The sequence below is a fragment of the Coregonus lavaretus genome, assembly GCF_964263955.1.
Source record: "Coregonus lavaretus genome assembly, contig: SUPER_35_unloc_2, whole genome shotgun sequence".
Taxonomy (NCBI): Eukaryota; Metazoa; Chordata; class Actinopteri; order Salmoniformes; family Salmonidae; genus Coregonus; species Coregonus lavaretus.
The window spans coordinates 1231472-1245877 of NW_028167180.1; positions in this window are offsets into that span (position 1 = coordinate 1231472).

A 14406-nucleotide genomic window follows, 5' to 3' on the forward strand; every position below is an offset into this window, starting at 1 on the left:
AGTCCTGTGTTCCAATGGCACGTTGTGTTTGCTAATTTTAAAAGGCTAATTGATCATTAGAAAATCCTTTTGCAATTATGTTAGCACAGCTGAAAACTGTTGTGCTGATTAAAGAAGCAATAAAAATGGCCTTCTTGAGACTAGTTGAGTATCTGGAGCATCAGCAATTGTGGGCTCGATTTACAGGCTCAAAATGGCCAGAAACAAATAACTTTCTTCTGAAACTCGTCAGTCTATTCTTGTTCTGAGAAATGAAGGCTATTCCATGCGAGAAATTGCCAAGAAACTGAAGATCTCGTACAACGCTGTGTACTACTCCATTCACAGAACAGCGCAAACTGTCTCTAACCAGAATAGAAAGAGGAGTGGGAGGCCTCGGTGCACAACTGAGCAAGAGGACAAATACATTAGTGTCTAGTTTGAGAAACAGACGCCTCACAGGTCCTCAACTGGCAGCTTCATTAAATAGTACCCGCAAAACATCAGTCTCAACGTCAACAGTGAAGAGGTGACTCCAGATGCTGACCTTCTAGGCAGAGTTGCAAAGAAAAAGCCATATCTCAGACTGCCCATCTTAATATTTTCTTTTTATTGGCCAGTCTGAGATATGGCTTTTTCTTTGCAACTCTGCCTAGAAGGTCAGCATCCGGAGTCGCCTCTTCACTGTTGACGTTGAGACTGGTGTTTTGCGGGTACTATTTAATGAAACCAGCGTTTTCTGTTTGTCTGTTGCCAGTTCGTCTTGTCTCGTCAAGTCGTCCCAGCGTGTTATCCGTCTCTCTAGTTTTGTTTACTGGTCTTCCCGATTCCGACCTTTCTGCCTGCCCTGACCCTGAGCCTGCCTGCCTTTCTATCCCTCGTTGACTCTGCCTTGGATTACGAACCTTGCCTTCGACCTGCCCTTTTGCCTAACCCTTTGTGATAATAAATATTCTGAGAACCGGACCATCCGTCTCATGTGTCTGCATCAGGGTCATATCCTGAGTCGTGATAGTTAGTTTCCTTCAGGTTGTGTAGCCTATATTATAATTCCATTTAATAACATTGTTTCATTTACTTTCATTTGCTTCCTCTGTAAACGCCATCATGTCCATGTGGTTGTTTCTGAGGATCATTAGTAACAGTTGATAATATAAAAAAAGACATAGGCTAATTAAATCGTTATGGAGCAGAGAGCAGACCAAGTCTTAACAGTTTGAACCCAATATTTGGCCGTGTCATCACACAGTTCCATGGTTAGTACAGGCAACAGACGAAGGTATAGCCTACTATTGTACACTGTTCTCCCTATTATAATTACATGTACACTAATCTTCCAACATTACCATGGGTTGAATAACTGAATGTGGCAATTTTCTGAATCAATCAAACCTATTTTCATTTCAATTTTTTTGCGTAAAGGCTCTCCAAACCTCTATTTATGAATCATAAATACCTTCCTTAACCTAAACATTTCTAAGATCAGAAAAAAAAAATATGTATAAGCATATACAGTTGAAGTCAGAAGTTAACATACACCTTAGCCAAATACATTTAAACTCAGTTTTTCACAATTCCTGACATTTAATCCTAGTTAAAATTCCCTGTCTTAGGTCATTTAGGATCACCACTTTATTTTAAGAATGTGAAATGTCAGAATAATAGTAGAGATAATTATTTATTTCAGCTTTTATTTCTTTCTTCACATTCCCAGTGGGTCAGAAGTTTACATACACTCAATTAGTATTTGGTAGCATTGCCTTTAAATTGTTTAACTTGGGTCAAACGTGTCGGGTAGCCTTCCACAAGCTTCCCACAATAAGTTGGGTGAATGTTGGCCCATTCCTCATGACAGAGCTGGTGTAACTGAGTCAGGTTTGTAGGCCTCCTTGCTCGCACACGCATTTTCAGTTCTGCCCACACATTTTCTATAGGATTGAGGTCAGGGCTTTGTGATGGCCACTCCAATACCTTGACTTTGTTGTCCTTAAGCCATTTTGCCACAACTTTGGAAGTATGCTTGGGGTCATTGTCCATTTGGAAGACCCATTTGCGACCAAGCTTTAACTTCCTGACTGATGTCTTGAGATGTTGCTTCAATATATCCACATAATTTTCCTTCCTCATGATGCCATCTTTTTTTGAAGTGCACCAGTCCCTCCTGCAACAAAGCATCCCCACAGCATGATGCTGCCACCCCCGTGCTTCACGGTTGGGATGGTGTTCTTCGGCTTGCAAGCGTGCCCCTTTTTCCTCCAAACATAACGATGGTCATTATGGCCAAACAGTTCTATTTTTGTTTCATCAGACCAGAGGACATTTCTCCAAAACGTATGATCTTAGTCCCCATATGCAGTTGCAAACCGTAGTCTGGCTTTTTTATGGCAGTTTTGGAGCAGTGGCTTCTTCCTTGCTGAGCGGCCTTTTAGGTTATGTCGTTATAGGACTCATTTTACTGTGGATATAGATACCTTTGTACCTGTCTCCTCCAGCATCTTCACAAGGTCCTTTGCTGTTGTTCTGGGATTGATTTGCACTTTTCGCACCAAAGTACGTTAATCTCTAGGAGACAGAACGCGTCTCCTTCCTGAGCGGTATGACGGCTGCGTGGCCCCATGGTATTTATACTTGCGTATTATTGTTTGTACAGATGAACGTGGTACCTTCCGGCATTTGGAAATTGCTCCCAAGGATGAACCTGACTTGTGGAGGTCTACAATTTGTTTTCTTAGGTCTTGGCTGATTTCTTTTGATTTTCCCATGATGTCAAGCAAAGAGGCACTGAGTTTGAAGGTAGGCCTTGAAATACATCCACAGGTACTCCAATTGACTCAAATGATGTGAATTAGCCTATCAGAAGCTTCTAAAGCCATGACATCATTTTTCAGAATTTTCTATTTAAAGGCATAGTCAACTTAGTGTATGTAAACTTCTGACCCACTGGAATTGTGATACAGTGAATTTTAAGTGAAATAATCTGTCTGTTAACAATTGTTGGAAAAATTACTTCTGTCATGCACAAAGTAGATGTCCTAACCGACTTGCCAAAACTATAGTTTGTTAACAAGAAATTTGTGGAGTGGTTGAAAAACTAGTTTTAATGACTCCAACTTAAGTATATGTAAACTTCCGACTTCAACTGTATTTACACTGAACTAAATATAAATGCAAAATGCAACAATTTCAAAGATTTTAGTGAGTTACAGAAATCTATGTATTTCACATGACTGGGAATACAGATATGCATTTGTTTGTCACAGATACCTTTAAAAAAAGTTAGGGGCATGTATCAGAAAACCAGTCAGTATCTGGTGTGACCACCATTTGCCTCATGCAGCACGACACATCTCCTTCGTATAGAGTTGATCAGGCTGTTGATTGTGGCCTGTGGAATGTTGTCCCACTCCTCTTCAATGGCCGTGCGAAGTTGCTGGATATTGGCGGGATCTGGAACACGAGGTCATCCACATTGATTCAGAGCATCCCAAACGTGCTCAATAGGTGTCATGTCTGGTGAGTATAAAGGTCATGGAAGAATTGGGACATTTTCAGCTTCCAGGAAATGTGTACAGATCCTTGCGACATGGGGCCATGCATTATCATGCTGAAACATGAGGTGATGGCTGTGGATGAATGGCATGACAATGGGCCTCAGGATCTTGTCACGGTGTCTCTGTGCATTCAAACTGTCATCAATAAAAAATCTACCTGGTACAGTTGAAACCGGGATTCATCCGTGAAGAGCACACTTCTCCGGCGTGCCAGTGGCCATCGAAGGTGAGCATTTGCCCGCTGAAGTCAGTTACAACTCCGAACTGCAGTCAGGTCAAGACCCTGGTGGGGACGACAAGCATGCAGATTAGCTTCCCTGAGACGGTTTCTAACAGTTTGTGCAGAAATTATTCGGTTGCGCAAACCCACAGTTTCATTGGCTGTCCGGGTGGCTGGTCTCAGTTGATCCCACAGGTGAAGAAGCCGGATGTGGAGGTCCTGGGCTTGCGTGGTTACACGTGGTCTGCGTTTGTGAGGCCGGCTGGACATACTAAAAAATTCTCTAAAACGACGTTGGAGGCAGCTTATGGTAGAGAAGTGAACATTACATTTTCTAGTGGAAATTCCTACATCATCATGCCAATTGCACGCTCTCTCAAAACTTGAGACATCTGTAGAATGGTGTTGTGTGATAAGACTGCACATTTGTGACCTGTTTCAGGAAGCTAGGCGTATGTCGCACATCACTACTTCACAGGAGAGGCATTTGAACGTATTTTTAAAAAGTATTTTTGTATGAGTTTTTGTTGCAGAAATGCCTTCTGGAACATTTGAAACTTTCATGTGCCTTATTAACAAATGTGTATTCCATCTTTAAATACGAATAACATTGTTAAATTACGAGCCTAGTTGGTTTAGCCACGGAAAAAGACAGGAACTTTCCCACTATCCATGATTGACTGGGAAAATGGGTGGGCTGGACATGCCGGGAGATAAGTTTGGATTGGTCTGCCATGTAGCATGCTTCTGTCTATAACGTGATTTGCTCAGTATGTGTTGACGTAAGCCATCAAGAACTACAAATGGTTTTCTACTTTTCTCATCAACATAGATGCCCTGAATTTAGCAGCCACTATCGACAGATCAGTTGGAAAAAGTTGTGATGGGCTATTTTCTGCACACGCCACGGTCAGTGTGAACCGGAGTGACTTTGCACAATGCTGGCAAAACAAGATGTAGCTACAAACAAAACTGAGTTAAATGGTTCCAGTCTGCCGTGAAGTGTTCATCCATGTACACGGGTAAGAGTCTAGCTACATTTTCAGATAATGTATTATAAGTTTCTAATTTTGTCAGAAAGTCGTTTTCATTGCAAGTTAAAGTGTATTGTTAGCTAGCTTGCAAACGTTAGCTTGCTGGCTCACTAGGTAACGTTACGTGTATGATCTGTGTAGTAATATTATTCGAATCAGAATCCATTTGCATTGCTAGTTATAGCCTAATGTTAGCTAGCTAGTATTCAACCTGGTTGGTTAGCTTTAGCTACCCGCAGATTCATACTATAGCTATGACAATGTTTGTATTGGTAGTAGTATGAGTTGGGATTATACCGGTTCATTGTTTAGCTAGCTACATGTCCAAACAAAAGACGCCAGATGATTACATGACCCATCAAGTTCGCCAGTTTGTGTCTGGTAGTAATTATGGCCATCTATTGTATTTCATGAACATGTGTACATTAACATCATGTAATCTTAGTGAGAGACAAGGACCTACATTCAAATTACAACATAACATGAAGAAAAAGAAAATCAATTTCTTAATGCTAACGCTAAATGAATAAACCTAATCCCCTGTCTAGCCACCCCGTTCTAATAGTAATTGTAGTTAACCAACATTCACTCTAATGCTAAACATGTGATGCAGCTTTAGTTAACAACAACTCTAATGCTAACGTGCTGTATCTCACAAAATGCTACTTGCCACCAAATTAAAACCATCAAAACTTTTGATCAAATAAAAAACCTTCTTCTATGCCTTCTCCGTGTCTACGTAGGCTGGTGGCACCTTAATTAGGGAGGACAGGCTCATATTAATGGCTGGAATGCAATAAATGGAATGGTATTGACACATCAAACACATGGTTTTCTTGTGTTTCATAACATTGCATTCATTTTATCCCAGCCATTATTATGAGCCGTCCTCCCCTCACCAGCCTCCTGTGTCTCCAAGCGGTAGTTTGTCACAAAAACCTGTACTTTTCATGCCCGCAACTGTAAGTCTAACGTGTCTCTGGCCTTCTTCGGCATGGCAGCTTTCCATCCCTGTAGAGGTGTATCAGGCGTGAGACCATGACACTGACTATGTTAACAATCACCAACATGGGGATGACATTGCAGGTAATGTCAAGGCTGGATGAAAGGGTGATTAACAACCACCGAGATGGAGCTTTCTGAGATGATCAGCAGGTTGGTTAAGACGATCCCAAAAGCTCTCATCTTATGTGGGTCTGTCGTCCCCTGTTTCTTCTCTCCCCCTCTGCCCCCCTCTACCTCTCCTGGACCAGGCTGCTTCAGCACACGCAGGATGAAGAAGCAGCAGAGAGAAATGACGGCCACGCCAAGTAAATGAGTACACAAGCTGTGTTTACTTCATAACCCATTGAAGCGATAGGAGAACATGCATAAGCGAGCGACAACACCCAGACCACGGTTGAACATGCCACCCTGTACATGAGGAAGGCCACAGGTTGGGCCGACGCCAGGTAGAGGTCCACACAGATGCAGCTCTGAAGCACGGGCCTGCAGGTCCAGACGAGGTAATAGAGGACACAGCCTGCCGTAACATGATGTTTTGGCTGAACTAGTAAACTAGTCAAATGGTTAGCTGAACGTTAAATGTTATATTGTAAAATAACCTACCCTAGTTGCTTTGGTAACTCAGACCTTGATTTGCACAATTCGTGGTTCTCCCTCCTGCAGAAGGCTGTGTCCAACTGGATGGAACATCACCTACATGTATGAGTAATTTTAGCCAACACTCTCTGTCCGTTGTTCTTCCTAAAAAGTAATGTGTTGCATTCTTTACATAAACACCTATGTGTGCATTGATAAATCGATGACTTGAGCACTGTTGTATGATTAGTTTACAGCAAGTAATTTTATTTGGCTAGACATTCTATCAAATCGTATCATAAACAAAACACAGATTAACAAACAGCATACCCTGCACACACACACACACACACACACACACACACACACACACACACACACACACACACACACACACACACACACACACACACAAACAAGCACAGATGGAATTTCAACCTGCTTAGGGATTTGCATTTTGGCCTAAGCATCATCAGTCTGCACCTGTCTGTCCCAGCCACAGGTTAGCCCAGCCACCTGCAAGGACTGACTCTTTCACCTTACATAATCAAATCATATGGGCTTCAAACATACACAGTATTAGTCATTTGTTTGGATTCTGGATTGTTCTCTAATTGCATAGTGCATACGTTATACGTTTGCACTTTCAGATGAACCATATGTGATATCTCCATTTAAAAAACATACATTCTATGTTTAAACACCATTTCTCAAAGAAGTGAAACGTTTTATATTAAATGTATTTATCATGATCTAAAATAAAGTCACACACATGTAGTTTTAATAATACTAGAGTGATAATACTATTTAGAGTGTTAATGTGTGAAATGTGTAGTTAGTCTTAATAGTATGGTAATATGTTATAATTCTGTAAAAAATTAGTATTATGTAGGCTAGTAAGTAGTAGCTTGTCATTCAGTTATGGTAATGTAAACATACTAATATGAATATGTTTATAGACATGCCTAAGGAGTTGCCAGTAGATAGAGGCAAGCGTAAGGTTTGAAATTCTGACAACCACATCTTTAAGGGTTCCAAGGATCCCAAAAACACTAACATGTTGAGTTTAATCTATTTTCTGTCTGTCTGTCTGTCTGTCTGTCTGTCTGTCTGTCTGTCTGTCTGTCTGTCTGTCTGTCTGTCTGTCTGTCTGTCTGTCTGTCTGTCTGTCTGTCTGTCTGTCTGTCTGTCTGTCTGTCTGTCTGTGTAGTTTTCTTTTGAAATGAAAAATATTGAAGATCAGAATCAACTCCAGAATTAGGCCTTACTCCTACAGAGGCAGTTACAACAGCTAAAAGACAATGATGGCTGTCATGCAAATAGCTAGTGAAAACATTAGGGATGTCCCGATGTTCATGGAAGCTAATGGGGTTTTCCAGTGGCCTTGTTTGGGTTTGCATGTTTCCTAATGGTAATATAATTAGCCATTGCATGTGCATTCACCACTGAAGGGGAATACATATTTGACGACATCTTGTAATCATAAATGACAGACAGAGAACTGAGCTGTTGAATCAATCAGATTTGCTTTATTCCGCACTTCTTCTTTTAAAGCATACAGCAATACATTTCAGGAAAAACCACACTCAAAAGTAGGGGATCAACTACTATTCAACCTGGACCCAGGGGTATATGCAACGTAGTAAAAGTTAATCTATCTCCCTTCCTTTAGTATGCTATGTTACGTTTCACATGGTATGTATTCATTTGTTGATGCGAATTACAATTTGCATAATATGTTACAAATTGCAATTTGTACAATATATTGTGAATTTGCAATAGGTATCATATGTTAAGAATTCCAGTTTTTTTTTTGCTAATGTTAGCTAGGTGGCTAACACTAACATTAGCTAGGTGGCTAACGTTAGCTAGGCTAGGGGTTAAGGTTAGGGTTAAGGTTAGGATATCAGTTAAGGTTAGGTTTGGGGAATGGTTAGCTAAAATGCCAAGTAGTTGCAAAGTAGCTAAAAAGTATTAAAGTAGTGGCAAAGTTGCATAGTAGCTAAAATGCTAAAGTTGTCTGTGATGAGATTCGAACATGCAACCTTTGGTTTGCTTGACTCGAACGCGCAGCCTTCGGGTCGTGTTAAGGTTGAGGTTAGGGTTAGGGATCAAGGTTAGAGTTAAGTTTTGGTGTTAGGTTAAGGGGTTAAGGTTAGGGGAAGGGTTAGCTAACACGCTAAGTTATTGCATAGTTGCTACTAACCTAAAGTTTCCTGTGATGAGATTTGAATATGCAACCTATGGGTTGTTAGATGTTCGCGTTATACAGCTACCCATCCACCCCGGCCAACCACCCTCCTTTTGTTTTTGACTTCAGTAACATTCTGACTTATGTAACCACACCAAGAGTAACATATCATAATAATTTGAGGGTGTCTTATTCACGTTTACTATGTTATGTCTAGTCTATGAGACCAGGCTGGCTATACAGCATGTAATACAAGTTAAAAGATGACTTTGCAAAGTTAAAATTGTAGTATTAATTTTTTGTGGTTACATTTGGTGAAACCAAGCAAAACAGTCAGGAATAGGTTGGAATTGTGAGCATGAGGTGAAAGTAAAATCTTAAAAATTTTCTCTGTAATTTCACTTAGATTAAAAGCTACACAACAAATAAAATCACATTTTCACATACAACAAATTACCCTTTACCCCTCCCACCCCTCCCCCCCACACACACTATTTAGTTTAACCATAAACCCTTCATTAAACATGTAAAAACCTGTAAATAGCATGAGCAATATGATTAAAAGGAATGGAACAGAATAATAACCAGAGAAATGCAAGACAACCATTCCCCAACAGTGGAGTTATCCTTCTCTTTAACCCCAGATTAAGGTTAGTTTCCCAGCCCTGTGGAGGTAGAGGAGGGGCTGAGTAAAGATACCCAACACGCTGAAGGAGAAAGTAATCGGAGTCAGAATACACCTGAATGAACTCAAAAATACAGTATATGATCCTGAAGGGATCCGAAATTTGGTTAATGTGTTGACATTTGAATCTGCCATTAAAATAGCCAATGTTAAAGGAAAAGTGAGGAGTCCCTTTTTCTACTTCCCGAGAGTCAGATTAACTCGTGGATACCATTTATATATATCTGCATTCAATATGAAAGAAGTTAGAGGTAGTTTCAGACATCAAAACTATGAAATAACACATATGGAATCATGTAGTAACCAAAAATGTGTTAAACAAATCAAAATATATTTTATATTTGAAATTCTTCAAATAGCCACCCTTTGCCTTGATGACAGCTTTGCACACTAATTGCATTCTCTCAACCAGCTTCACCTGGAATGCTTTTCCAACAGTCTTGAAGGAGTTCCCACATATGCTGAGCACTTGTTGGATGCTTTTCCTTCACTCTGCCGTCCGACTCATCCCAAACCATCTCAATTTGGTTGAGGTCGGGGGATTGTGGAGGCCAGGTCATCTGATGCAGCACTCCATCACTCTCCTTCTTGGTAAAATAGCCCTTATACAGCCTGGTGGTGTGTTGGGTAATTGTCCTGTTGAAAATCAAATGATAGTTCCACTAAGCCCAAACCAGATGGGATGGCGTATCGCTGCAGAATGCTGTGGTAGCCATGCTGGTTCAGTGTGCCTTGAATTCAAAATAAATCACAGACAGTGTCACCAGCAAAGTACCCCTACACCATAACATCTCCTCCTCCATGCTTTACGGTGGAACTACACATGCGGAGATCATCCGTTCACCCACACTGTGTCTCACAAAGACACGGCGGTTGGAACCAAAAATCTCAGATTTGGACTCCAGACCAAAGGACACATTTCCAACGGTCTAACGTCCATTGCTCATATTTCTTGGCCCAAGCAAGTCTCTTCTTATTATTGGTGTCCTTTAGTAGTGGTTTCTTTTACAGCAAATCGACCATGAAGGCCTGATTCACACAGTCTCCTCTGAACAGTTGATGTTGAGATGTGTCTGTTACTTGAACTCTGTGACTCATTTATTTGGGCTGCAATTTCTGAGGCTGGTAACTCTAAGGAACTTATTCTCTGCAGCAGAGGTAACTCTGGGTCTTCCATTCATGTGGCAGCCTCATGAGAGCCAGTTTCATCATAGCACTTGATGGTTTTTGCGACTGCACTAACTTTCAAAGTTATTGACATTTTCCGCATAGACTGACCTTCATGTCTTATTTATTTTTTTATCACTTGTTTGAGATAATGGTGTGTGTTTAAATATAGAATTAATGTTTTTATGAAGATATCACATATGGTTTACCAATAAGTACAAACCTATACTGTATTCACTTTGCAATTAGAGAGAGAATCCAAACAACAGACTGATACTGTGTATGTCTGAAGCCCATGTGATTTGATTATGGAAGGTGAAAGAGTCAGCCCTTGCAGGTGGCTGGGCTAACCTGTGGCTGGGACAGACAGGTGCTGAGTGATGATGCTTCTATTTCTACTTAGGCCAAAATGCAAATCACTGAGCAGGTTGAAATTGTATCCGTGTGTGTGTGTGTGTGCAGCATTTGCATTTTATTCATCTGTTTTGTTAATGATACTTGCTCAATTCATCAATATGGTGCTCAACTCATCAATGCACACAGGGGGTGAGTAAGTAAATAACACAACACGTGATTTGTTGGAAAGAACACAGGACGGAGAGCTTTGGCTAAAATCACTCATACATCTAGGTGTTATTCCATCAGGTTGGACTCAGCCTTCTGCTGGAGAAAACACCAGGAATATACATGAAGTGAGGTCTGATTTACTAAAACAACTAAGGTAGGTTATTGTACATTTTAACATGTTCTGTTGGGATAACACTTATACTTTTCCTCTTTATGTTTTCATTCAGACTTTCTGAGACAATACACAATGTTTTGACTGACATAACAGTAGACCTACGTATATCAAATTATTGTTATGTGTTTGCGTCAACTGGCATAGGAATACGTTAAATTAAGTATAAATTAAGAATATTTCCAACATATTAAAACATAAAGTCATGAACCTTGTAATCTCCCCTCTCTCATATCTCAGTGGGCTCGGATATTGTTCCACAACAATGAATGACTCTTCAGGAAACCACACTTACCTTGACAGATGGGATGTTTGCTTGGACCAGTGCTATGTTGTGCCAGGGCTTTACCATGCTGCCCAGTCCCTGTGCTTCCTCCTGGGGACGCCAGCCCTGGTCTGGTGCCTCTGGCTCTCTTTGAGTGGAAGTCTCTCTGGAGGTCTCAAACCCACTCAGGTCTTCCCTATTAACCTGTTTGCAGTGGAGCTGGTGTTCTGTTTCCAGGTTCTCCTTGAGGTGATAAGCTATCTAGTCAGCCAGAATATCATGTTACGGCAGACTAGTTATGTCCTGTATTACCTCGTCTGGACCTGCAGGCCCCTGCTTCAGAGCTGCATCTGTGTGGAGCGCTACCTGGCGGTGGCCAAACCTGTGGCTTTCCTCAAGTACAGGCTCCGGAGGTACAGGGTGGCATGTTCAACAGTGGCCTGGGTGTTGTCACTTGCTTACGCATGTTCTCCCCTCTCTTTAATTGGTTATGAAGATACAGCAGATTATGTGCTCATTAGTGTGTATTGCCTTGGGGTTGCCTTCATTTCTCTCTGCTGCTTCTTCATCCTGCGTGTGCTGAAGCAGCCTGGTCCAGGAGAGGTAGAGGGGGGCAGAGGGGGAGAGAAGAAACAGGGGACGACAGACCCACATAAGATGAGAGCTTTTGGGATCGTCTTAACCAACCTGGTGATCATCTTGGCGAGCTCCATCCCGGTGGTTGTTGGTTACACCACCCTGTCATTCAGTCTTGACTACTACTGCAATGTCATCCCCATGTTGATGATTGTTAACATCTTCAGTGTCATGGTCTCACCCCTGATGCACCTCTACAGAGAGGGAAGGCTGCCATGCAGAGGAGGGCCAGAGACACGTTAGACTTACAGTTGCAGGCACTAAAAGTACAGGATATGGTGACAAATTATCGCTGGGAGACGATAGAGCATTTTGTTAAATATAAATTGAATTAAACATTATTCTGCCACTACTGCAACGCAGCCTAACTTCTTAGAGCCTGCAGCTGTAGTTTAAACATATGTAGACACAGCAAAGGCGTATAAGAATTTGTGTCATGTTTTAATTGATAAAAAGTTTGGATTGTTTTAATTTGGTGGCATGTAGCAATATAATTTTTTGATATAAAGCACAATACCATTAGAGTTGTTGTCAAAGGGGCGATCTGCAATTCAAACAACAACAAAGTAGTCCCCACCATTGTTTTGGTAAAAAGCAGGACTGACCATCAATGATATTAAAATGATAGTTTTAACCATGTTTTGAGACTATACAGCGCGTGTTTACATTTACGGAGGGGTGGAGATTTTTTAAGTCTTGAGACAATTGAGACATTGATTGTGTATGTATGCCATTCAGAGGGTGAATGGGCAAGACAAAATATTTAAGTGCCTTTGAGTGGGGTATGGTAGTAGGTGCCAGGCGCACATATACTATAATATATACTATAATATTAACTTTGCAAAAATAATATTTTTACTTGTATTACTTCTGAGTGATGTTCTGTATTGAAATGTATTGTTGCATTTTTTTAAAGAATTGTGGAATAAAGCAAATCTGAATGATTCAACAGTTCAGTTCCTGGTCTGTCTGTCACTTATGATTACAGTATGTCATCAAATATGTATCCCCCTTCAGTGATGAATGCACCTGTCTTGGATAATTGTATCACCATTTCGAAACATGCAAACCTAGACAAAGCACTGGAGAAAAAAAACATTAGCTTCCATGAACATTGGGACCTGCCTGATGTTTTCACTAGCTATTTGCATGACAGCCAACATTGTCTTTTAGCTGTTGTAACTGCCTCTGTTTAGGAGATTGGCCTAATTCTGGAGTTGATTCTGATCTTCAATATTTTTATGTATTAAAAGTAAAGTACACACAGACACTGGCACACACACAAAAAAATATTTTACTCAACATGTTAGTGTTTTTGGGATCCTTGGAACTCAAAGGATGTGGTTGTCAGAATTCCAAACCTTATGCTTGTCACTCTATCTACTGGCAACTCATTATGTCTATGAACATATTCATATTCTTTAATATTGTGGGGTCCAGCATGCCAGTTACACTGCTGCCTGTCAAACAAAGGAATGCCTGTAATGTTTATGGGCACTGCAAGTTATAAGACCAAACAGTTTTTTAAATTATATGAGAAAAAAATATTCAATTTTATTTGGAACGGCAAGCCAGACAAAATTAAAAGAGCATATTTATATAATGAATATGAATTCGGAGGACAGAAATTATTAAATATTAAAGCATTAGACCTATCACTAAAATCTTCAGTCATCCAAAAGTTATACTTAAATCCGAACTGGTTCTCAAGCAAATTAGTAAGATTGTCTCACCCACTGTTCAAGAAAGGCCTTTTTCCCTTTATTCAGATTACAACCTCTCACTTTCAGTTATTTGAAAAGGAAATAATCTCCCAAATGTCACTATTTCTAAAACAAGCCATAGAAAGTTGGTTGCAATTTCAATTTAATCCTCCAGAAACGACAGAACAAATAATGCAACAAATATTGTGGTTAAATTCAAATATACTAATTGACAAAAAACCTTTATTTTTTGACAGAATGTTTAAAAAAGGTATAATCTTCGTAAATGATATCATCGGTAGGACTGGTGGAGTTATGTCGCACATGCAGCTAACAAAAACATATGGAAATGTCTGCTCTACCCAAAATTACAACCAAATAATTGCAGCCTTACCGCAAAAGTGGAAGAGGAAAGTTGAAGGGGGAGAAAGTAAGGAACTTGTCTGTCGGCCTTGCATTAAAGAACATAATTGGTTAAGGAAAACTGTGATAAATAAAAAAGTGTATCAGTTTCACTTAAGGACCAAAGGATTGACAGCCGTCCCATATAGATTGCAAAATAGTTGGGAAGAGATCTTTGACGTACCGATCCCATGGCATAGTGTTTATGAACTGACACGCAAAACGACACCGGATTCTAAAATTAGAATCTTTC